Source organism: Lissotriton helveticus, chromosome 1_1 (genome assembly GCF_964261635.1).
Source record: "Lissotriton helveticus chromosome 1_1, aLisHel1.1, whole genome shotgun sequence".
In the NCBI taxonomy this organism is placed as follows: domain Eukaryota; kingdom Metazoa; phylum Chordata; class Amphibia; order Caudata; family Salamandridae; genus Lissotriton; species Lissotriton helveticus.
In genome coordinates this window covers 330,052,228-330,076,172 of record NC_136057.1, presented here as the reverse complement: position 1 = coordinate 330,076,172, position 23,945 = coordinate 330,052,228, and the positions used below count along the sequence as shown (strand labels likewise).

Sequence of the window (23,945 nt, the reverse complement as noted above, 5' to 3'; positions counted from 1 at the left end):
AATAATTTCAATTCAATTTATTTGTATATGATTTGGAACTCAGCAGAGATCCACATATTTACAAGAATACGAAACATAAAAGATTTTTTAGCAAAAGTTACATACAATCATAACAATTAATATAAATCCAAAAAGCATTTAAAAAAATTAAAAATTCTGTAGCAGAACATTTCATTGGGCGGATTGCGCATAGCGTCCAGTAGAGATTTTGAGGAAGAGATGCATAACTTTAGGCATATTGGTCTCAACCACTTTCGACGATGGGCCCTTAAAGCAGGGCATATAAAAAGGATATGGGGAATATCCTGCGTTGAGGAGTCAACACTACATAGGTTGCATTTATCAGAACAACCATGCCATCTAGCTAATAGTTTTTTTAAAGGGAGGAGGTCGTATCTCAGAAGAAACCAAAATCGGCGTAAACCGTGAGGGAGGGACCAAGATGCATAGGGTTGTATCTTTTTAAATAAATAAGAATTAACAACCTCGGTGACACCTTTTTTTATACAAACAACATCTCTATCCCTCTTAAAACTTAGCTCCCATGTAGCCCGTTTTAGAAATAGCTTTAGCTGATGCAGGGATAATAGAAAGAGCGATGATTCCTCTAGTTCTACTAACGTGACTGCCCTTCTAAAATTCTTTATAAGTAAAGAATATTCATTCATAGGACCCAATAATTCTTTTTTGATTAGGCATCTTAATGTATCAGGGTTGCCCTTGGCTAGATGAAAAACCCAACGTATTACTCCTGCCAGGGCTTGAAGCCAACTGCTTCGTAAGCCTAATTCAAGTCTAAGGGTTTCTACTGTACATGCATTATTGACTGACAATAAACTACGCAAGAGTCTACCCTCAATGATATCCAAAAAACCCCATTGTCTTAAATCTATTAGTTCAGTACCATAGAGCAGGGAGGCGGGAATTTTTGCTCGGAAAGCCTCCAGAAGAATGGCAAAATGTCTTCTACCGGTGGCTTTATAAAGAGCGCTCAATCCCTTTCCCTGGGACATGGCTTTCCTGGTGTTACCGTCTATGTGTGCCTTGTCACTCAAATTGCCACAAACTATTTTTCCAAAAAAACATAGGTTTTTACAACCTCCAATTTCTCATTCCCTAAGAGCCAACAATAATTACACAGTTTGGGTTTTTTCTTCCCCGTGAAGCATAATACTTTACTTTTTGACATATTAATTTTCAAATGATGATTTTTAGAAAATAAGTGCAAAGTATGCAGGCGACTATTAAGACCCTTAGGTGTAAGGTCAAGGAGGAGTATGTCATCTGCATACATTAAACATGCTACCTGTTTATCTCCTAAAGAGGGGGCAATTCCTTCACTCAGGGAAAGGATCTGTGGAAGATCACAAACATAAAGGGAAAATAGTAGTGGAGCCAATAAACAGCCCTGTTTAAGACCATTGGCTGTAGGAATTATTTGGGAAAGGCCTCTCTCCCCCCCCCAACAATACTCTACACTAGGTCTCAGGGTGGAGTTCCCGAACTAGATTTAGTAACTTGACTGGCATACCCAGGACAGATAATTTCCTCCATAGTAGTAGGCGGTCAACTTTGTCAAAGGCCGTGGAGAAGTCTATGAAGGCAGCATAGACTCCCCCACCTCTGACCTTGACGTATTTATCCGTTATCACTTGGAGGGCAGTTAAATTGTCCAGGGTACCATGATTTCTTCGGAATCCAGTTTGTTCTAAGGGAAGAACTTTTGCCTGGACTACCCAATCATTAATTTGTTTTAAAAGACATCTAGCGAAGACCTTACCGATAGAATCTAACAGAGCTATTTGACGATAGTTTTGGGGGGCTAATCGATCACCCTTTTTAAAAAGGGGAACTAAAATACTTCAAAAGATAATAACTTCAATAACTATACATGACTCTCAATCACTCTGCGAAGTAGTATCATTTCATCTTCTGTGCCTGTCATCACATTCCAAGAGAATTCGCTCAAACAACTTCTTTACCTGATATTATGTATATCATCCTCCAGCCATGACCTGTCACATCTTGTCATTCTCACTCGCATCATGCTGTGTCTACTCTGAACAAGTAAGTCCAATTGTTCGGTTCAGTGTTCTGCAATGTCTTGCTCTGTCAGGATGTGCGCACTTGCCTACTGGTGTTCAACGAAAGTGACTCTCATGTTGCTGGTCCTGTCTATTTTTTTTTATTTTTTTTTTATTTTTAAAGACCTTTATTGTAGCAGGTTTGAAATGACACAGCAAATGGCCTACAACCTCTGTGGGCCGGCCCCGTAAATTATAGCGTTTGGTCAACGTCATTGAGGTAACACAGCCGTTCAGCCGACAACCCTGGGGTCCGGCGGCGTGAGAAAGTGAAGGTATACATGTCATACATCGTGCATATTGGAGAACAGATAGATCTACAGTTTTTATGTTTGTTGTTGGTAGAGCTTGGTATCAAATATATGCTATCGGCAGTTCGTGATTGTGATCGTAGGCAGTCATGGTCAGCACTCATGTCAACAAAAACAGGGGAACTGAAAATATGAAAACCAGGGCCGGCGCTAGGCATGGGCACTATGGGCAGCTGCCCAGGGCCTTGCACTCAGCCCACCAGCATGGGGCCCCGCACCAGTGCAACACACCCCAAACCTCTTGTGGCCCTGCCGATCCCATTAAGGAACGGTGTCTGTTGGCTTACAGGAGGGAGCCTCTCCCTGGGCCTCTAAGGGATGGTGTGGGGAGGCCGAGAGGATGGGGAAAGTTCATCTTGTGCCAGTTGCAAGGAGACACATTTTGTCCTGCAATTAGGCCTCCTGCCTGGCTGCCCATTGAGACACTGGGGATCACCCATTGTCAGCACTTCACCGTCTGCACAGTTTTAACTCTCAGCCCCCAATCTATTCTCACACCTTCAGCTCAATATGAACTGTGAAATAGGTGCTTGTAGGTAGCAGAGAGGGGAGCTGTGGCCCAGGAGGAGTCTGCACAAAGCAGCTTCCGGAGCCCGGAAGGTGTCACTTATGTAAATTAGACGGGCCTCGCACATTGCCCTTTGCCCGGGGCCCCAAAATCCTAGAAACGGCCCTGATGAAAACCATTGATTATTCGCATGGTACACAGTGTTGTAGCGAATACTTAGGTCAACAATGTATTGCACCAAGATAAAGGAGTGGTTGATTGCAGTGGTGTTAGCCAGAAAGAGACCATTATGGCCGCAGTTGGTGTGCCTATTGTCTCGACATGTACGTCACCATCCTATTCTGGCGATATTGCTAGGGAGGTCAGGAGGAATAGTTGCGATGTAGGACTGTCTGCGTGCCCCAGGACAACATGCTCCCCGGTCGTTCCCTGCAGGCCATGTGTAATGTATCGCACGCAATGCTGGCGCAAAGGAGACAGTGAGTGCCAACGAATGCGCGATTACCTATATCATATATGCAAATTTTGTAGTGTCTCATCAACAGTGAAAGTGTCCTGGTTTTCAAACATAACCAGCGTGTAAACAAAAACGTGAAATACATCAGGGGTAAGTGGGAGGAAAAAGACTAACAAGGGCTGAGGCATTCGTATGCGTATGGGTAGGGTGGAAGAGCTGCAGCGGAGGATAGGGTCCAATAGTGTGGGAGTGAGGTGAGAGCGCGAAGTGGGCGTGGGGCGGGCCAGCGCAAGAGCGCAAGGGCAGTGTTATCAGGTTGCGGCAACCACGCCAACCACGAGCAGAGTGTGGGGTGGGGTCCCTGTTGCGCAGGGTATGGGAGAGGGGAGAGATAGCGTGATTGCGCCAGGTGCTCATAAAATCGCTGGTAACCATGGGCGTGGGGGACATTCAATGTGGCATGATTTGCGTCTAAGCGTCATGACCGCAGTACAGCTGTTCAGATTGTAACACGTGCCGCATCGCAGGCGGGGAAGGAAACAGTGGGTACATGGGATCACTGCTGTCATGTCCACGGGTTGGTCTGGATGAGGGCCTTGTCTCAAGTAATTCCCTGTCCCAAACTCGCTTGCTGGAAGGATTTTAGGATGTCATCCCAGAGCTGCGCAATGGGAAACTTCCTGAGCCCCGCCGTTTCTTCTCGGTGTAGGAATGTGCTTTCCGCCTGCGCCCAATTGGCGAAGGAGGTGCACCAGTGTCGAATATGTGGGGGTTCACTGTTCTTCCAGCGTTTGGTGAGCAGGCGCTTGGCCGTAATAAGTCCCAGGTCCCAAAAGCGAGTCGGTACTTTGTTTAGTTTTGTCCTTTTATAGAGCCCCAGGATGCAGGCCTCCCACGTGTGCGGTATTTGTTCTGCAGTGCATTGTGTCAGTAGCGTTGTGATCGCGGCCCAGTACGACTGGACGTTGGGGCATAGCCAAAGCATATGTAAGAGGTCCGCTCCAACCAGTGAGCATCTCTGGCAGGCAGTGTCGGTGACTGAGAAGTATCTGTTTATCTTATCAGGCGATAGATAAGCGCGGTGCAAGATGTAAAATTGTATGACTTTGAAACGGGGGTTGCGTGGGATGTTAGTTGGACCAAGCAGCACCATTGCCCATTCCTTGTCCGTCCAGTCCCTTCCACTATCTGTTGCCCATTTGTCTCTGAGTTGCAGAGTGGAGCGTTGTGTGTGTGTCAGGAGGGCCTGTGCTAGCCAGTGCACTATATGGGTGCCATTGCCCATGACATGCAGGTATTGCATGAGGTGGTGCATTGGCGGCTCTTCCGACATGTCGCCCCAGGCTGCTGACAGTGTGTGTATTATGGACGCATGTAGGAGGAATTGCCCGCCGGTAGGCCTGTGTTTGAGGTGAGGTCTGCAAAAGTAAGCAGGGCACCATCCGCATAAAGGTCTCCCAGCGTCTCGACACCCGCTTGTGTCCAACTCTCCAGTGCGGCTTCTGTCATCACCCCCCCTTCCCTGGGAGTGCCCAGCAGGGGCAGCGTCGGGGCATATGGCGGCGTCATTCGGGTGAGTCGCAGGCAACGCAGAAAACACTTGTGCGCCATCGCTAGGTGCAGTTGTGAAGGGCGGAGGGTCCTGGTCATGGGGTGCAACAGTGTGCACGCCTGTGTGTGGGTCCAGGTAATAGTGTCCATGGCCGTATCCCCCAAGTTTTTGCCGCATAGCCATCCCGACACCCACTGCAGCTGCGCTGCCAGGTAGTACAGCTCCAGGTTGGGGACTGCAAGGCCTCCACTTTCAGTAGAGATATACAACTTTGACAGTGCCACACGGGGCCAGCCAGCGTTCCAGATAAGGCCACGAAGCAGAACCTCCAGGTCACGAAACACTTTGGATGGGACGTAAGTCGGGATATTCACAAAATAATATAATAGCCGTGGCAGAACTATCATTTTCGTCAACGCCACTCGGCTTGGCACATTCAAAGGCAGGGTTTTCCAGAAGGTTATTTGCGTGCGTACCGAAGCGATCGCTCGCATCAGATTCCCGTCCAGTATATCTGGTGGATTCCTATATATGTAGATTCCCAAATACCTGAACGTAGTGGGGTACCATTGAAGTCTCTCACCGCCTAGTCAGACATCGCACTCGAGCGTATCCGGGCTAAAGGGGTAGGCTCCCGATTTGGACCAGTTGACTCGTAACACTGACATGTCCTCGAAGGTCCGGAATATGTCAGTGAGAGATCTCAGGGTTTTGGTAAGATCTCTAACATATAGGAGCAGGTCGTCCGCATAAAGCGAAACTATGTGAACACCATCTGCCATCGGGATACCCCACTCTACCCCCTGTGACCGCAGTATTGTGGCCAGAGGTTCCATAGCCAGGGAAAAAAGCAGGGGTGACAGGGGGCAACCCTGTCTGGTACCCCTCCGCACTTGGACAGTGTCAGAAAGTAAACTGCCTATGCGCACTCGGACGGTGGATCTGCGATATAGTGAGCTGACCATGTCCGTGTAACCATCCCCCAGGTCGTATTTCTCCATTACTGCTGTTAGATATGGCCATTCTACGGAATCGAACGCCTTTTCGAGGTCCAGTACTAGGCACCCCGACCTTGGCCATTGCCGAGTGGCATACTCTTGTATTCGAAACAGTCTGCGGATATTATGAGAGGTGTGGCGTTTTGGAACAAAGCCATTTTGGTCGTGGTGTACCAGTGTCGGAACCAGAGGGGCTAGCCGTTGGGCAAGGGTAGATGCGAGTATTTTATAATCCGTGTTCAGGAGGGCCAAGGGGCGATAAGAGCCCATGCGCGTGTCATCTCTGCCAGGTTTAAGAAGGGAAATAAGATTGGCCTCGCTTAGCGTGTGAGGAAGGGAGAAATCTTCTGCGGCCGCACTATACATTTTCAACAGCTCAGGAATAAGGATATCTGATCCGGCCTTATAAAATTTGGCTGGCAGCCCGTCCAGGCCAGGGGATTTGCCATTGGATAGATTGAAAATGGCCGTGCGGAGCTCCTCAGATGTAAGAGACGTTCCGAGGTCTTCTTGTTGTGCAGCAGTCAGACGTGGCATTTGTAAGGTGGAGAGATACTCCACGATGTCAGGGTGGGGGACGCGAAGTCGGGAGCGATATAAGGCTCTGTAGTGGGCTGTGAAGGCTTCATGTATTTGGCGCTGCGTGTAGATCAACCCACCCCCATCCGTGTTTATCACCGTCACCGGTGCCGCGCGATCTTCCTGCCTGATTAGCCAGGCTAGCAGTTTGCCAGGCTTGTCACTGAGATGGTGTGTGTGCGCTGAATGTGCAGCATAATTAAGGTTTCTAAGGCGTTCCAAAAGTCGTGCATGTTCCGCCCGTGCTTCCGTCAGGGGGCCGTCAGTGCCACCTACCGCGTCTTGTTCTCGGCAGAGTAGGTCGGTTTCCACTCGCGATAAGTCTCCCTCTAGTTGTCTTTGCATGTGCCCCTGAGTGCCCAGGCAATGCCCCCTGATCACAACTTTAAAGGCGTCCCATTCAACTTGAGGGAAGGATACCGTGCCTGAGTTGTCCTCAAAATACTGCACTGTTTGCGTGAGAAGGGAGTTACGGAAGGTCCCGTCTAGCAAGAGGGCCGGTTGCAGTCTCCAGGTAGGGATGGGTGGGTGCGGGCGCTCCCATGCTATGGCCAGGACATGTGGATTATGATCTGAATGTGTGCGGCCCATGTACCGTGTGTCAGTGATAAGGGGGAGGAGTTCAGCGGACACCATGTATCTGTCTAGCCGTACATGTAGATTGTGCGCCCCCGAATAATATGAATATATTCGTGTTGTGGGATTGCGCATCCGCCATGCATCATGTAGGTCCCATTGTGCGGCCCAGCCAATCAGTGCTTTCATGGCGCCATGTGCTGGTGTGCCGGCTTGAGGTGGGGAGGAGCGGTCCAACGCCGAAGCTAAGATACGATAATAGTCTCTCCCTAGGATCCATGGGACGCCATGCCACGCTGCCAATGTCATCGAAAGTCGGGTAAAGAACCCCCCCTGTTCAGTGTTCGAGGAGTACAAAGAGGCCAGCACCACCGGCTGCCCATCTAGCCTGCCCGGGACCACCACGTACCTGCCATCAGGGTATATATGGGTGTTCGAGACAGCCCAAGGAGTCCCAGGTCGGATCCACAGCAGCGTCCCACGTGCGAATGAGGAATTTTCAGTGGCGTATAGTTGCCCACTCCACCTGCGGTGTAGTGCACGCACTTCCGTTGTGTTCAAATGTGTCTCTTGCAAAAGTGCAATATGTATCTTATGTCATTTTAAATAAGAGTAGATCTGATACCTGCGTGACGGTGTGTGCATGCCCCTGACATTCCAGGTACATATTTTAATCTCCCCGGAAGCTTGTCTCCTTCCCAGTACAAGAATTGGCTTGGTAGTTTGGTTTGCCCTGTTCCCATCATGCACTGGGACAGGAACAGACTAATTTGCATATAGCCAGGTTATGAGCTGGGATGGTGCAATGAGCTAAAAAACAGGTGATGGATTAAAACCATGATCTCTTGACTTGGTAAGAGTATTCTGCATCATTCAGAAACTCTGTCCATCACCACCCCCTTTTTCCAAAATCGATTTTATCCACACTATGTGTGGGAGGGTATACTCAGACGTGAGTCCCTTGCTCATTGCACCATCAGGATTCAAGCAAGCCGGGCCGACAAAGGCTGTGATGCCAGAAACCGGTCCCCGGAAGCTTGTCTCCTTCCCAGTATAAGAATTGGCTTGGTAGTTTGGTTTGCCCTGTTCCCATCATGCACTGGGACAGGAACAGACTAATTTGCATATAGCCAGGTTCTGAGCTGGGATGGTGCAATGAGCTAAAAAACAGGTGATGGATTAAAACCATGATCTCTTGACTTGGTAAGAGTATTCGGCCTCATTCAGAAACTCTGTCCATCACCACCCCCTTTTTCCAAAATCGATTTTATCCACACTATGTGTGGGAGGGTATACTCAGACGTGAGTCCCTTGCTCATTGCACCATCAGGATTCAAGCAAGCCGGGCCGACGAAGGCTGTGATGCCAGAAACCGGTCCCCGGAAGCTTGTCTCCTTCACAGTATAAGAATTGGCTTGGTAGTTTGGTTTGCCCTGTTCCCATCATGCACTGGGACAGGAACAGACTAATTTGCATATAGCCAGGTTCTGAGCTGGGATGGTGCAATGAGCTAAAAAACAGGTGATGGATTAAAACCATGATCTCTTGACTTGGTAAGAGTATTCTGCCTCATTCAGAAACTCTGTCCATCACCACCCCCTTTTTCCAAAATCGATTTTATCCACACTATGTGTGGGAGGGTATACTCAGACGTGAGTCCCTTGCTCATTGCACCATCAGGATTCAAGCAAGCCGGGCCGACGAAGGCTGTGATGCCAGAAACCGGTCCCCGGAAGCTTGTCTCCTTCACAGTATAAGAATTGGCTTGGTAGTTTGGTTTGCCCTGTTCCCATCATGCACTGGGACAGGAACAGACTAATTTGCATATAGCCAGGTTCTGAGCTGGGATGGTGCAATGAGCTAAAAAACAGGTGATGGATTAAAACCATGATCTCTTGACTTGGTAAGAGTATTCTGCATCATTCAGAAACTCTGTCCATCACCACCCCCTTTTTCCAAAATCGATTATATCCACACTATGTGTGGGAGGGTATACTCAGACGTGAGTCCCTTGCTCATTGCACCATCAGGATTCAAGCAAGCCGGGCCGACGAAGGCTGTGATGCCAGAAACCGGTCCCCGGAAGCTTGTCTCCTTCCCAGTATAAGAATTGGCTTGGTAGTTTGGTTTGCCCTGTTCCCATCATGCACTGGGACAGGAACAGACTAATTTGCATATAGCCAGGTTCTGAGCTGGGATGGTGCAATGAGCTAAAAAACAGGTGATGGATTAAAACCATGATCTCTTGACTTGGTAAGAGTATTCTGCATCATTCAGAAACTCTGTCCATCACCACCCCCTTTTTCCAAAATCGATTTTATCCACACTATGTGTGGGAGGGTATACTCAGACGTGAGTCCCTTGCTCATTGCACCATCAGGATTCAAGCAAGCCGGGCCGACGAAGGCTGTGATGCCAGAAACCGGTCCCCGGAAGCTTGTCTCCTTCCCAGTATAAGAATTGGCTTGGTAGTTTGGTTTGCCCTGTTCCCATCATGCACTGGGACAGGAACAGACTAATTTGCATATAGCCAGGTTCTGAGCTGTAATGTAATGTAAATGTAATGTAATGTAAATTGATACTTGTATAGCGCACTACTCACCCGCAAGGGTCTCGAGGCGCTTGTACGAATACCGCTGTGGAACCCATCCTGGCTTTCCCTGTGAGGTGTCCACTCCTGGGCACCCCCAAGGTGGAGGTCAGGCATCCTTAGCGTTGTGGGGGCCGTTGTGGAGATTAAGCAAGCTATTGCCCAGAGTTGCAGAGTGGGACCCATGATTGGATTAGGCACCGAGGCGAGAATTATCAGGTCCGAGGACATTGAAGCTCAAGACCCGCCGAGGCGGGAATTGAACCCTGGTCCCGGGCCAGACCTCTGCATCAGGGTCTGCCGCTCTAACCATTGAGCCACACTTCTCCACTGGGATGGTGCAATGAGCTAAAAAACAGGTGATGGATTAAAACCATGATCTCTTGACTTGGTAAGAGTATTCTGCATCATTCAGAAACTCTGTCCATCACCACCCCCTTTTTCCAAAATCGATTTTATCCACACTATGTGTGGGAGGGTATACTCAGACGTGAGTCCCTTGCTCATTGCACCATCAGGATTCAAGCAAGCCGGGCCGACGAAGGCTGTGATGCCAGAAACCGGTCCCCGGAAGCTTGTCTCCTTCCCAGTATAAGAATTGGCTTGGTAGTTTGGTTTGCCCTGTTCCCATCATGCACTGGGACAGGAACAGACTAATTTGCATATAGCCAGGTTCTGAGCTGGGATGGTGCAATGAGCTAAAAAACAGGTGATGGATTAAAACCATGATCTCTTGACTTGGTAAGAGTATTCTGCATCATTCAGAAACTCTGTCCATCACCACCCCCTTTTTCCAAAATCGATTTTATCCACACTATGTGTGGGAGGGTATACTCAGACGTGAGTCCCTTGCTCATTGCACCATCAGGATTCAAGCAAGCCGGGCCGACGAAGGCTGTGATGCCAGAAACCGGTCCCCGGAAGCTTGTCTCCTTCCCAGTATAAGAATTGGCTTGGTAGTTTGGTTTGCCCTGTTCCCATCATGCACTGGGACAGGAACAGACTAATTTGCATGTAGCCAGGTTCTGAGCTGGGATGGTGCAATGAGCTAAAAAACAGGTGATGGATTAAAACCATGATCTCTTGACTTGGTAAGAGTATTCTGCATCATTCAGAAACTCTGTCCATCACCACCCCCTTTTTCCAAAATCGATTTTATCCACACTATGTGTGGGAGGGTATACTCAGACGTGAGTCCCTTGCTCATTGCACCATCAGGATTCAAGCAAGCCGGGCCGACGAAGGCTGTGATGCCCAAACCGGTCCCCGGAAGCTTGTCTCCTTCCCAGTATAAGAATTGGCTTGGTAGTTTGGTTTGCCCTGTTCCCATCATGCACTGGGACAGGAACAGACTAATTTGCATATAGCCAGGTTCTGAGCTGGGATGGTGCAATGAGCTAAAAAACAGGTGATGGATTAAAACCATGATCTCTTGACTTGGTAAGAGTATTCTGCATCATTCAGAAACTCTGTCCATCACCACCCCCTTTTTCCAAAATCATATCTGTATCTCAGCCATGGTTATCGTCTAGGTAATTTCCCATTCTCACCATCCACTCCCAACCCCCCACACTTGGCCCCCCCCAGACCCCCCGCACCCCCCCTCGTCCCGTGTCGGAATATAGCTGTGATTGTAAGAAGAAGTGGTGCAAAAAGGGTGGGGAGATAAAAACATAATTAACCAATAAAAGGCAATACAATAGAAAATGCCAAAAGGTTCGTGGCCTAACATGCTGCCGTCCAAACACTCAAATGAGTTAAGTAAACTATGCATTTCTAGGGGGGGTTAAGCATTAGGCACCAATAGGCGAATCAACAGTGCTGTCCTCGAGAGGGGTGTCGTCCCATCCCAGGCCGAAGGTGAGAGGCCATAGCTAGGAGGCGGAGCCGGGGACCACACCGCCCAACACCACAGAAAACTGTCTGTCCAATGCAGTGGTCGAAGGGAAAGTTTGTGTGGAGGCCCACGCCCCCGATTGGGTCATAAACAGCCAATGCGCTTGCGATGCTGATAGGGGGGAAAGTTGCTGCAGCGCCATATATCAAGTATGCATAAAGTCTGAGAAATGTTACTCACTGCGTCTTGCCGCTGTCGTCCCCCAAGGAGCAAGGAGCCCTCATACCTGTTGACGTTGGACCCCGCTCACACCAAGACAAGCAGGGAGATTACAGGCATGGCAGTACCGGCCACGCGCCGTATAGAGGGGGCTCGGGGTTCTCTTCAATGGAGTAGATCCGCCGTCTGCGGCGTGACTTCAGGTGGATCTGTAGACAGCTGAGAGTCTGGTATTCCATAGATGGCTTCATCGTCGCTTGGAAACGTATGTGGGCTAGAGTTCAGGGCAGAGGACGGCGTCGGAGAGCCGCTAATCTCCGTGACTCTGCGGAGTGCATCTTGCTGTTCCTGCATGACCAGGTCCGCGGGTGGGGAATGGGTTGTCGCCTCCTGCGTGCGGAGGGGCGTGGGCGATTTGCACCTGCGGCGTCGCCTCGGGCCTCGTGTGCACGACATCGTGGTGGCCCCCCGCGTCTGCCGGGGTGCCTCGTCCACTCCACCATCCAGCCAGGCCTCAACCTCCTCGGGACTGGTGAAGAAGTGTGTCTTGTCCTGTGCTACCACTCTTAATTTGGCGGGGAAGAGGAGTGAGTATTTGAGACTCGCCTGTCGCAGTCTCCGTTTTACAGCCAGGAAGGAGTGCCTCTGCCGTTGTACCTGGACAGTATAGTCGGGGAAAAACATTATCGTAGCGTTGTCAATCTGGACCTCCCCGAGTTTCCTGGTTTCGCGCAGAATCGTTTCGCGGTCTCTGTAGTTAAGGACGCGAAGGAGCAGCGGCCTGGGGTTGGAGCCCAGGGGGAGGGGCCTTGTGGGCAGGCGGTTTGCGCGTTCCACCACAAAATATGGCGATAGTCTGCCATCAGGTAGTGTGTCTCTCAGCCAGTCTTCCACTCGTCGTGTGGGGTCCGTCCCCTCCCATTTCTCTGGTATGCCGACCAGTCTAATGTTGTTTCTTCGTGCCCGCCCTTCCGCGTCCTCAGCACGATCTTCCAGAAATTCGACCCTGTTCAGGAGGTCTCGTACGTGTTTGTCCGTCTGGCTCACCCGGGGCTCCAGATCCGCCACTGCTCCCTCTAGTGTTGTGGTGCGGTCCGCCAGCTTCCTGTGGTCGGCCTTGAGGAGATTCAAATCTATCGCCACACTATCTATTTTGGTCTCCAGGGAGGTACGCGTTTGTTGGAGGGACTCTTCTAGTCGTTCCATGATTGCCAGCACATTATCCAGTTTCGTCGTCACCTGGTCGGCATCCATCTTGGGTGTCGATTTAACCAGCTTCCCTTTAGTCGAAGTTCCTCCGGTCCCAGTGCGCGTTTTCACACCCCCAGACATGGGCAAGGCAGTGTGCAATAGCTGCCACTGCACCCAAGAGGGTAATTTCCGGTGGGGAGTGCTCCGTGCCGGTCTCCAGGGAGCCAGGGCGCCAGGACTACGTCACCCCGGGAGGCAGTCAGGGCATGCAGTGGCTCCAATGTAAGCGTCGGTAGTGCTCCCTTACAGCAACGTTCTGTGGGTATAGCGACTGGTGCCGGCAGCCGCCCGGACAGGGGCCAAGAAGCACAGCAGGTTAGCCGGGCACACAGCAGGTGTGTCAGCCTCACCTCGTGGTAGCGCGGTGAGTGATTTAGTTCGCCCGCCACCTCCTCCGTGGCGTACACGCTGGAGCAAGTGTCTGGTTGGGGGTATGTAGTCCCTGTGGCATATGGGGGTGGCCGGCCATCCCAGTCCCCCGCCGCACTCTGCCGCCGCCGCCAGTAGGAGCGGGGTATGCAGGACTACCACTGGTGGAGGGGGGTTCTCACCGGTGACCAGTGTTGGAGGGTCTTCCCGTCGGGGCAGCGGCGGGCCTCAGTAATGGCCGCGTCCCGGTTAGCCAATGGCGCACGTTTCCTCCTGGCGGTCCGCCCTCAAAGGCCCTGGCGTCACGTCCCGCAAGCGTCCGTCCCCGGAGCCTGCTCTCCAGTGAGGCCCAGGGCGCCCCTCGCTCACCGGGGCTATCAGTACAATTGGGGCAAGCAGGTGTCTTCTCCCCACTATGGGTCCCGCATGTGCACAGCGAGCAGCGTGCCTCACCTTAGGGTATCTGGGCGTATCTATGCCCGTCCACTGATGCCAGGCCGCAGCTCAGCTCTCCGGGTATCGTCATATCCGTGGTAGCCCCACAGCGCGGTGTCCCATCGTCCCAAGCAGGCGCGTGGAAAGCTCCCGTCACTCCGACGTCTCTACAATTCCACACGGGACAAGGGCAGTTGGATCTGTAGTGGCGTGAGGCAGCCACAGTGATGTAGCCCTGTAGTCGTCGGGCGCCTCGGCAGTATGCTGTGCAGGCCGCAGCACCAGGCCCGGTGTTCCGGTGAAGACCACGGTCTCGCCCAAGCGCCCCTGCCGGTTCAGTGTCGCTCAGTGCGGCTGCGGCTCCTCTGTCAGCGCCGGAGCGGCTCCAAGGCGGCAATCAGCTCAAAAGTCGAGCGGTGGGTAGGCAAGGGCTATCCCCAGCCCCGCCCGCAGCCCCGGCCGGATCAGGATAAGTGTGGCGGAGGATCGGCCCAGGGAAGGGGAGCTCGGGTCGGAGCTCTACCCTGTTGCGCCCGTCGCCATTGCGCGCCAAGCCACGTCCCCGTTGCTGGTCGTGTCTATTGGGTGGTAGTGAGATCATCGGTGTGCTATTGTGCCACAGGGTGCAGCAGCTGCAAGAATATTGAGCAAGTGGATTTGAACACATGTGCCCAAACAAGCTCAGGCACAAAAGCAGCAAGAATAAGTGTTAGATGTGCCGTAATAAGGCTGGAGAGCAATACATTACCTCCTCGTTCATCTTCCCGCCTGTCAAGATGGATAAACCAGGAAACTCTCGATATTTAAGGATGCACTTTTTGAGCAAATACAAGGAGCCCACGTCCAGGAGGTCCTTGTCGTGCAACCTCCAACTGCAACTGTCTAGCAGTCAGCATAGGAGCTCCCAGAGCGAGGTGCCAGATCATCGATCATGTAATCAAGCACAAACAATTCCATGGTAAGGTAAGTATGAATTGATGTACATCGTTACAACGCATGCTTTTACAACACATACCTTTACGACGCAACTTTTACAACGCAAGTCGTTACAACGACTTGCGTTGGGGGGCGCTGGATAGTGAATAGTTTAATTTACTATTCCAACTCCAGTCCCCGTGGATAGTAGGGAAGGTGTTGGATAGTAAATTAAAACTATTCCCTATCCTAGAGCGCCCCCAGCGCAAGTCGTTGTAATGACTTGCGTTGTAATGGTTGCGTCGTAAAGGTACTGCGTTGTTAAAGTTGCGTTGTAAACGCTGTTCCCCAGTATGAATAACCTAAGCATGACACAAAGAAAGGAACTAAATTAAATACACTACAACATCTCCTCCCTTAAAATAAAAATAAAGAATAGAGAAATTGCAGTACTATCACTAGTACTAATGAAGATAAAGATCCTTTTATTTCAATGGACACATTATGATATGCTTTACCATTTTGCATTTCCATTGCATGGTTATATTGATCAGTTAACGGTCTTGTAGGAAGCTAGCTCTCTATATAGTGCACTAAAAAGAAGTAAACTGTGTAGAGAGTCCAGTGGGTCCCTATTTGGCTTACTGAGCTACAGCAGAAAATACTATCGCTCTCTTTTATGGTAGTTTGGGCGAGCAGTTAGGCATATCAAAGGGTAGTGCTAAGAATTTGTTGTACTCACGGAGGCAATTAATGAGACACACTCAAAAAATAAATCCAAGACCAAATGGGAAAAATATTACTTATTTTTATATACGTAACAAAACCAAGATCCATGCTCAAAAGTAAGTACTATTTAGGTCTCGTTAGAGCAAGCGCATGCGCTGCATGGCAAGACATATAGGGGTCGATTCCGATCCTGGAAAAAAAACACACGAATTGCTGTACGGAGCTTCACTCCCATACAATCTGTACTCCGACAACGTCCCTGTATGTACAATGTAGTATGATCCTAACCGTACGAACAAACAATACCTACGATACATATCCGGGTCACCCTGTACGCGCCGTCCGTACGTAAACAGGAAGCATTTTCCGGACCAGCAAGTACGATCTGTTCCAGCGACACTCCGTACGACCCTATTGCTAAGGGAGCTGAAAACTACAGTAAAAGTAGAGTCCTGTGCGACCCGTACCCCGGTACGCGACAGTTACGCCATGAACACTATCGACCGTATCATCCCAGTCCTGTACGCCTACGACGCGGTGCCTAGAAATCGACGATGGCGCAGACGGTGAGTACAATGTACCGCAACAACGAAATTGTACCTGTACGGTCCGCCACACGCGTACATCACCATTGCAATAGTGCTACGAGCCGCACATACGCCATTAATGTTGGGGTACGGTGCGTCACAAGTTCGCGCATTTCACCATTGCAATAGTGAAACGAGCCGCACATACACAATTATTGTTGGGGTACGGTGCGTCACACGCTCGCGTATTTCACCATTGCAATAGTAAAACGAGCTGCACATACGCCATTAATGTTGGGGTACGGTGCGTGACATTTGAGGGGTGGGTGAATAAGACTCCCAGCAGTGCCCAGACATAGGAGGGGTGGGTGCACAGGACTCCCAGCAGTGTCCAGACATAGGAGGGGTGGGTGCACAGGACTCCCAGCAGTGCCCAGACATAGGAGGGGTGGGTGGATATGACTCCCAGCAGTGCCCAGACATAAGAGGGGTGGCTGGATATGACTCCCAGCAGTACCCAGACATAGGAGGGGGTGTGGATATGACTCCCAGCAGTGTCCAGACATAGGAGGTGGTTGTGGATATGACCTCCAGCAGTGTCCAGACATAGGAGGGGTGGGTGCACAGGACTCCCAGCAGTGCCCAGACATAGGAGGGGTGGGTGGATATGACTCCCAGCAGTGCCCAGATATAAGAGGGGTGGCTGGATATGACTCCCAGCAGTGCCCAGACATAGGAGGTGGTTTTGGATATGACTCCCCGCAGTGTCCAGACATAGGAGGGGGGTGTGGATATGACTCCCAGCAGTGCCGAGACATAGGAGGGGTGGCTGGATATGACTCCCAGCAGTGCCCAGACAAAGGAGGTGGTTGTGGATATGACTCCGCGCAGTGCCCAGACATAGGAGGGGTGGCTGGATATGACTCCCAGCAGTGCCCAGACATAGGAGGTGGTTGTGGATATGACTCCCCGCAGTGCCCAGACATAGGAGGGGTGACTGGATAGGACCCCCAGCAGTGCCCAGACATAGGAGGGGTGGGTGGATAGGACTCCCAGCAGTCCTCAGTGAAAGGGGGGTGCATTATCATCATTATTCAACAACTACTTGTGTGTATGTTAACAGCCCAACCCGTGACAGTCTGATAGTGCCATAGCAATATATCACTTACAGCAGTGTCCCACTCCATGTAGGTTTCATACCTTTCACACACTGCGTGACACACCACATGTGGGTGTGATGTCAGATCACACATGCTGATCCACCCATGGAGGTTGCAGGCAACCTACACACCCTACCATCATCACTCAATAGTGTATAGTCATGTAACAGCCCACTAAACAAATAGAGCAAAATGGATAAAAACACTGTCATGTATATCACGGACTTGAATGTCCAGGTGGTGAAACACGTACTCTTTCATTGAAGGAACTGGGTTGAAACACTTCAGAAACTAAGCAATACATTGAGAGTTGTGTGCACCAATCCCAAGCATTACAAATCGAAACATGAGGGTAAGGCTGTGTTCATATATATCTGCATAGTGTGAAGAAGGCAGATGGTGTCCATGATGGCATTACTACATACTACAAACACAAGTACAGTGAGTAGCATGGATGACACAGACCAATGAGCACAACTCATCTGTGAGCAGGCATGGCCATTGCTGAAGGGAATGTCCTAAAAAAATAAGGAACTCTACACAAAAGAAACCACAACAATTGACCAACTGTCTGTAGTAAAGATCTCATGTATCAGTGAGTAAGGGACACTCTTTTGGACAATGTCTGTATGCAAACAGCACACACACAAATCAAGATAATTTCCTGCAACATTGGGATGGCACATAGATACCATGGGCCTTATTTATGAAGGCCTTGCGCCGCCGGTGCGTCACTTTTAACATGGGAAAAAGTGACGCACCGGCGGCGCAAGGCCTTCATAAATAAGGCCCCATGGTCCACCTCATTACCATCACAAAATAGACATGTTTCACAATACCTAAACATTAACATGACAACAACTCCTAGGCAGACAGCCCCTAAAGCAAGTACCTGAAATGCAATGTTCAGAAAGTAAAATAAAATGCTTTATTCAGCTCCAAAATGACAATTAGTTCATAAATGAGTCCAGGCTCAAAGAAGGCCAATGGCCAGTCCATAATATTGTCTCTTTTGGTGGTATGTTGGGGAGGTTGTCACCCCCAAACTTGCCTGCAGACTCAGGGATGGAAGATGCTGTCGCTGTGTATTCCCCTCCTCCTGGGAGTCAGAAGCCGAGCCGTCTGCATGGGAGAGCTGTCTGCTTCCAAAGGTCCGGCCACCTGACTCCCCTCACCCTCCACAGTCCTGTACGCCTACGACGCGGTGCCTAGAAATCGACGATGGCGCAGACGGTGAGTACAATGTACCGCAACAACGAAATTGTACCTGTACAGTCCGCCACACGCGTACATCACCATTGCAATAGTGCTACGAGCCGCACATACGCCATTAATGTTGGGGTACGGTGCGTCACAAGTTCGCGCATTTCACCATTGCAATAGTGAAACGAGCCGCACATACACAATTATTGTTGGGGTACGGTGCGTCACACGCTCGCGTATTTCACCATTGCAATAATAAAACGAGCTGCACATACGCCATTAATGTTGGGGTACGGTGCGTGACATTTGAGGGGTGGGTGGATAAGACTCCCAGCAGTGCCCAGACATAGGAGGGGTGGGTGCACAGGACTCCCAGCAGTGTCCAGACATAGGAGGGGTGGGTGCACAGGACTCCCAGCAGTGCCCAGACATAGGAGGGGTGGGTGGATATGACTCCCAGCAGTGCCCAGACATAAGAGGGGTGGCTGGATATGACTCCCAGCAGTGCCCAGACATAGGAGGGGGTGTGGATATGACTCCCAGCAGTGTCCAGACATAGGAGGTGGTTGTGGATATGACCTCCAGCAGTGTCCAGACATAGGAGGGATGGGTGCACAGGACTCCCAGCAGTGGCCAGACATAGGAGGGGTGGGTGGATATGACTCCCAGCAGTGCCCAGATATAAGAGGGGTGGCTGGATATGACTCCCAGCAGTGCCCAGACATAGGAGGGGGTGTGGATATGACTCCCAGCAGTGTCCAGACATAGGAGGTGGTTGTGGATATGACCTCCAGCAGTGCCCAGACATAGGAGGGGGTGTGGATATGACTCCCAGCAGTGCCCAGACATAGGAGATGGTTGTGGATATTTGAATTTGAATTTTGAGGTGTTTGTAAAGCGCACGTTCGCTGGTAGCTTCTTGGCGCTATAGGATTTCAGATGAGTGAGAAGGGAGAATTATAGATTAATGCTTGTTGAAACAGAAAAGATTTAAGGTGGCTACGGAATTCTATGTAGGAAGACAGGGATCTGAGGGAGGATGGAAGGGAATTCCAAAAGAGAGGGGCGAGTACTGAGAATTTCTGGCCACCGGAGCGCTTCTTTCTGAAACGAGAGATGACTAAGAGGGATTCAGAGGAGGAACGCAGATCTCTGGCAGGGACATAGTTGGTGATGGCTGTATTAATGAAGGCAGGGGCGGTGACAGCCCGAGCCTGGAAAGTAAGGCAGCCAAGTTTAAAAAGGGCTCTTTGCTTTATTGGGAGCCAATGAAGGGCGAGGAGAAGAGGGGACGAATGATGGAATTTTGGCAGGCCATGTACCAGGCGGGCTGCCTGGTTCTGCACCAGCTGGAGACGATGGAGTGCATAGGCCGGTGCGCAGTTATAGATGATGTTACCATAATCGATTTTGGATAAAATCATGGCCATAACAATCAGTTTCAAAGCAGAGGGAGAAAAAAAGCGGGAGACTTTCCTGATGATACGTAAAGTGAAAAAGGAAGAAGAAACAACAGAACTAATGTGGGTATGGAGTGTCAACTGAGGATTAAGCCAAATCCCTAAAGTTTTAACCGAGAGAGAGGGGGTGGGGGGGGGGAGGGGCCAAAAGAGACGGGCCAAAAGGAAGGTGACCAAGGGTTACCGCTGCCCCCAGTCAAGATCAGTTCTGTCTTGTCCGGGTTGAGTTTGAGATGGTTTGCATTCATCCAACCACGGATAAACAGAAGGGCCGAATGGAAGCTAGACGGGGCAAATGAAGAAGGGGAAAAATAAAAAATAAGCTGGAGGTCATCAGCATAATTATAAACTGTGACCTCCATTTGTTGGAGTGCAGAAATAAGGGGAAAAATATATAAGTTGAACAGAAGGGGAGAGAGGGAAGAGCCCTGAGGAACCCCACAGTTCACTTTGCTGGGTGGGGTGGAAAATTCGCCCAAGTGGACCGCCTGTGTGCGTCCCTCCAGAAAAGAGCCTATCCAGGCAAGAGCTTGGCCACCAATGCCCGCCGCCTTGACACGGGACAAGAGAATGGTATGGTCCACCGTGTCAAAGGCGGCCGATAAGTCCAGAAGGACCAGGGCTTGAGGGATGTTAGTATCAAGGCTCTCCCTGAGTTGGTCCATTACTGAGATGACTACCTTCTCTGTGGAGTGCCGGGGGCGAAAGCCTGCCTGGCAGGGGGCAAGATAGCTGGAGCTTTCGATGAAGGAGCTAAGCACCTGAGTGGCATGGGACTCTGCAATTTTTCCAAGGTAGGGAAGAAGGGATATGGGGCGATAATTTGAAGGGGAGGAGGGGTCCGCTCCGGGTTTCTTCAATATTGGAAGAATAGTAGCTGCCTTGAACGAAGCCGGGACCAGGCCCGAAGCAAAGCAATTGTTCAGGAGGGCCAAAACAGGGAAGGGGATCGCCTGAAAAAGCTGGCTTAAAATGCATGCAGGGGCAATGTCGGCCAGGGAGCCCGATTTAACTCGATGAAGTAGGGGGAACAGCAACTCTCTTGTAAGTGGGGGAATGGAAGTGATGGTGCAAGGGTTTTCAGAAGGTTGGGGGGATGTGAAAGAAGGGGGGGGGAAATATTAGATTTGATGAGAATTATTTTGTCAATGAAGTAATCATTGAGAGAGTCACATAATGCCTGGGAGGGAGGAATTTTGGGTGAAGTTCTGTCCGATGCGGCTAGCTCGTGTACAGTGGAAAAGATCGCACGAGGTTGACATTCTGCCGCCAGAATGCGTCCAGAGAAGTAGTCAGTTTTAGCTGTCAATAAGGAGATTTTGTATCCCTTAAGTACCGTAGCGAAGTGTTCCCGGCTAGAGGGTGAGTAGGTACGGTGCCAGGCACGTTCGGCCTGTCTAACCTCCAATTTCTTGGCTTTGAGGGCCGGGGTAAACCATTTATTAGCCTGATGGGAGTGATTTATGGTCATACGCTTCAGAGGAGCCACTGGATCGCAGGCAGAAATAAGCCATTGGTCCAGTGCGACAGTCTGAGAGCGGGGATCTAGTTCCGTGGTATCGGGACAGGTGGCTGTAAGTAAATTACAGAGAGAGGTTATATCCACTTTGCTCCAGTTCCTTGCCCAGGTGATTTTGGGAGCGGGCGGGGGAGTGGATATGACTCCCCGCAGTGCCCAGACATAGGAGGGGGTGTGGATATGACTCCCAGCAGTGCCCAGACATAAGAGGGGTGGCTGGATATGACTCCCAGCGGTGCCCAGACATAGGAGGTGGTTGTGGATATGACTCCCTGCAGTGCCCAGAAATAACAGGGGGTGTGGATATGACTCCCAGCAGTGCCCATACATAGGAGGTGGTTGTGGATATGACCCCCAGCAGTGCCCAGACATAGGAGGGGGTGTGGATATGACTCCCAGCAGTGCCCAGATATAGGAGGTGGTTGTGGATATGACTCCCCACAGTGCCCAGACATAGGAGGGGTGTGTGGATATGACTCCCAGCAGTGCCCAGACGTAGGAGGGGTGACTGGATATGACTCCCAGCAGTGCCCAGACATAGGAGGTGGTTGTGGATATGACTCCCCGAAGTGCCCAGACATAGGAGGGGGGTGTGGATATGCCTGACAGCAGTGCCCAGCCATAGGAGGGGTGGCTGGATTTGACTCCCAGCAGTGCCCAGACATAGGAGGTGGTTGTGGATATGACTCCCCGCAGTGTCCAGACATAGGAGGGGGGTGTGGATATGACTCCCAGCAGTGCCGAGACATAGGAGGGGTGGCTGGATATGACTCCCAGCAGTGCCCAGACAAAGGAGGTGGTTGTGGATATGACTCCGCGCAGTGCCCAGACATAGGAGGGGTGGCTGGATATGACTCCCAGCAGTGCCCAGACATAGGAGGTGGTTGTGGATATGACTCCCCGCAGTGCCCAGACATAGGAGGGGTGACTGGATAGGACCCCCAGCAGTGCCCAGACATAGGAGGGGTGGGTGGATAGCACTCCCAGCAGTCCTCAGTGAAAGGGGGGTGCATTATCATCATTATTCAACAACTACTTGTGTGTATGTTAACAGCCCAACCCATGACAGTCTGATAGTGCCATAGCAATACATCACTTACAGCAGTGTCCCACTCCATGTAGGTTTCATACCTTTCACACACTGCGTGACACACCACATGTGGGTGTGATGTCAGATCACACATGCTGATCCACCCATGGAGGTTGCAGGCAACCTACACACCCTACCATCATCACTCAATAGTGTATAGTCATGTAACAGCCCACTAAACAAATAGAGCAAAATGGATAAAAACACTGTCATGTATATCACGAACTTGAATGTCCAGGTGGTGAAACAAGTACTCTTTCATTGAAGGAACTGGGTTGAAACACTTCAGAAACTAAGCAATACATTGAGAGTTGTGTGCACAAATCCCAAGCATTACAAATCGAAACATGAGGGTAAGGCTGTGTTCATATATATCTGCATAGTGTGAAGAAGGCAGATGGTGTCCATGATGCCATTACTACATACTACACACACAAGTACAGTGAGTAGCATGGATGACCCATATCAAAAAGGGGGGAACAGAAACGGACAAATTTTTAACGGGGTCCAATGTACATGTCCTTCGAAGTAGGGATCAACAACAATTGTACAGAGTTCCCCAGATTAAGTCAACTGAGTGACTAGATCTAACCTCTCTCTCGTTGAGTTTGACAAGAAAAGTGAATGTGATAAACCCTTTGCGGAATTAAGGATACCTCACACAAGTCAACGGTTGGACGACTACTGTCATCCCACCCGATGATCGTACAGTGTCATCATTGGTTTCCTGCTCCTACGGCAGGCTGGCGATGCAATGCCCGTCGGGCAGCACAGGGTGCTGCACTTCGGCGGAGTTCTTTTATTCCTTTGCCAATGGGTGTGTGAGTGTGAGGGGCCTAGAAAAAAGTGCAATAGTGAGCGTGAGTGAAGTTTAAAAAAAAAAGTCAGTAGAGTCCATTAGGCGAAGCTTTAATAGTATGGCTCACTGCTTTGTTAAAAGAAAAATGGAGGGGTATTGAGGCGTGACAATTAAGGTGACCAAGCCTCATTCAACCCTCAGTTAAAGTATGGTCGACATGTTTCTTGCCGCTAAGGCAATTCATCAGGACCAAAGTGCTCATATAATTGCTACCGATACCTCAGTGATTGGAGGAATCGAATATACGACCTGGAATGTGTCGTAGGATCAACCCTCCATTGAGGCTCTCCCTGGGACTTTATTTTGGGGCTCTCCAGCACCTTCCACTCCCTTACTTCCAGTGCCTCAAAGAGTGGGAGTCTGCTTGTTGACAAAATCATTAACGCGTGGGAGTGGTGAGCACGTGCGGAGTGACATCATCCCCCGGGGCTTTTTTTTTTTTTTAAACTTCACTCACGCTCACTATTGCACTTTTTTCTAGGCCCCTCACACTCACACACCCATTGGCAAAGGAATAAAAGAACTCCGCCAAAGTGCAGCACCCTGTGCTGCCCGACGGGCATTGCATCGCCAGCCTGCCGTAGGAGCAGGAAACCAATGATGACACTGTACGATCATCGGGTGGGATGACAGTAGTCGTCCAACCGTTGACTTGTGTGAGGTATCCTTAATTCCGCAAAGGGTTTATCACATTCACTTTTCTTGTCAAACTCAACG

The 23,945-nt window shown here is 50.4% G+C and overlaps 1 protein-coding gene across 14 annotated transcripts in view; it reads right to left on the bottom strand.

The window, feature by feature from the left end:
• LOC144804990 (V-type proton ATPase 116 kDa subunit a 4-like) overlaps positions 1-23,945 on the bottom strand; it is a 6,844,636-nt gene that overhangs the window by 5,309,330 nt on the left and 1,511,361 nt on the right. The gene's annotated exons all lie outside the window — the stretch shown is intronic.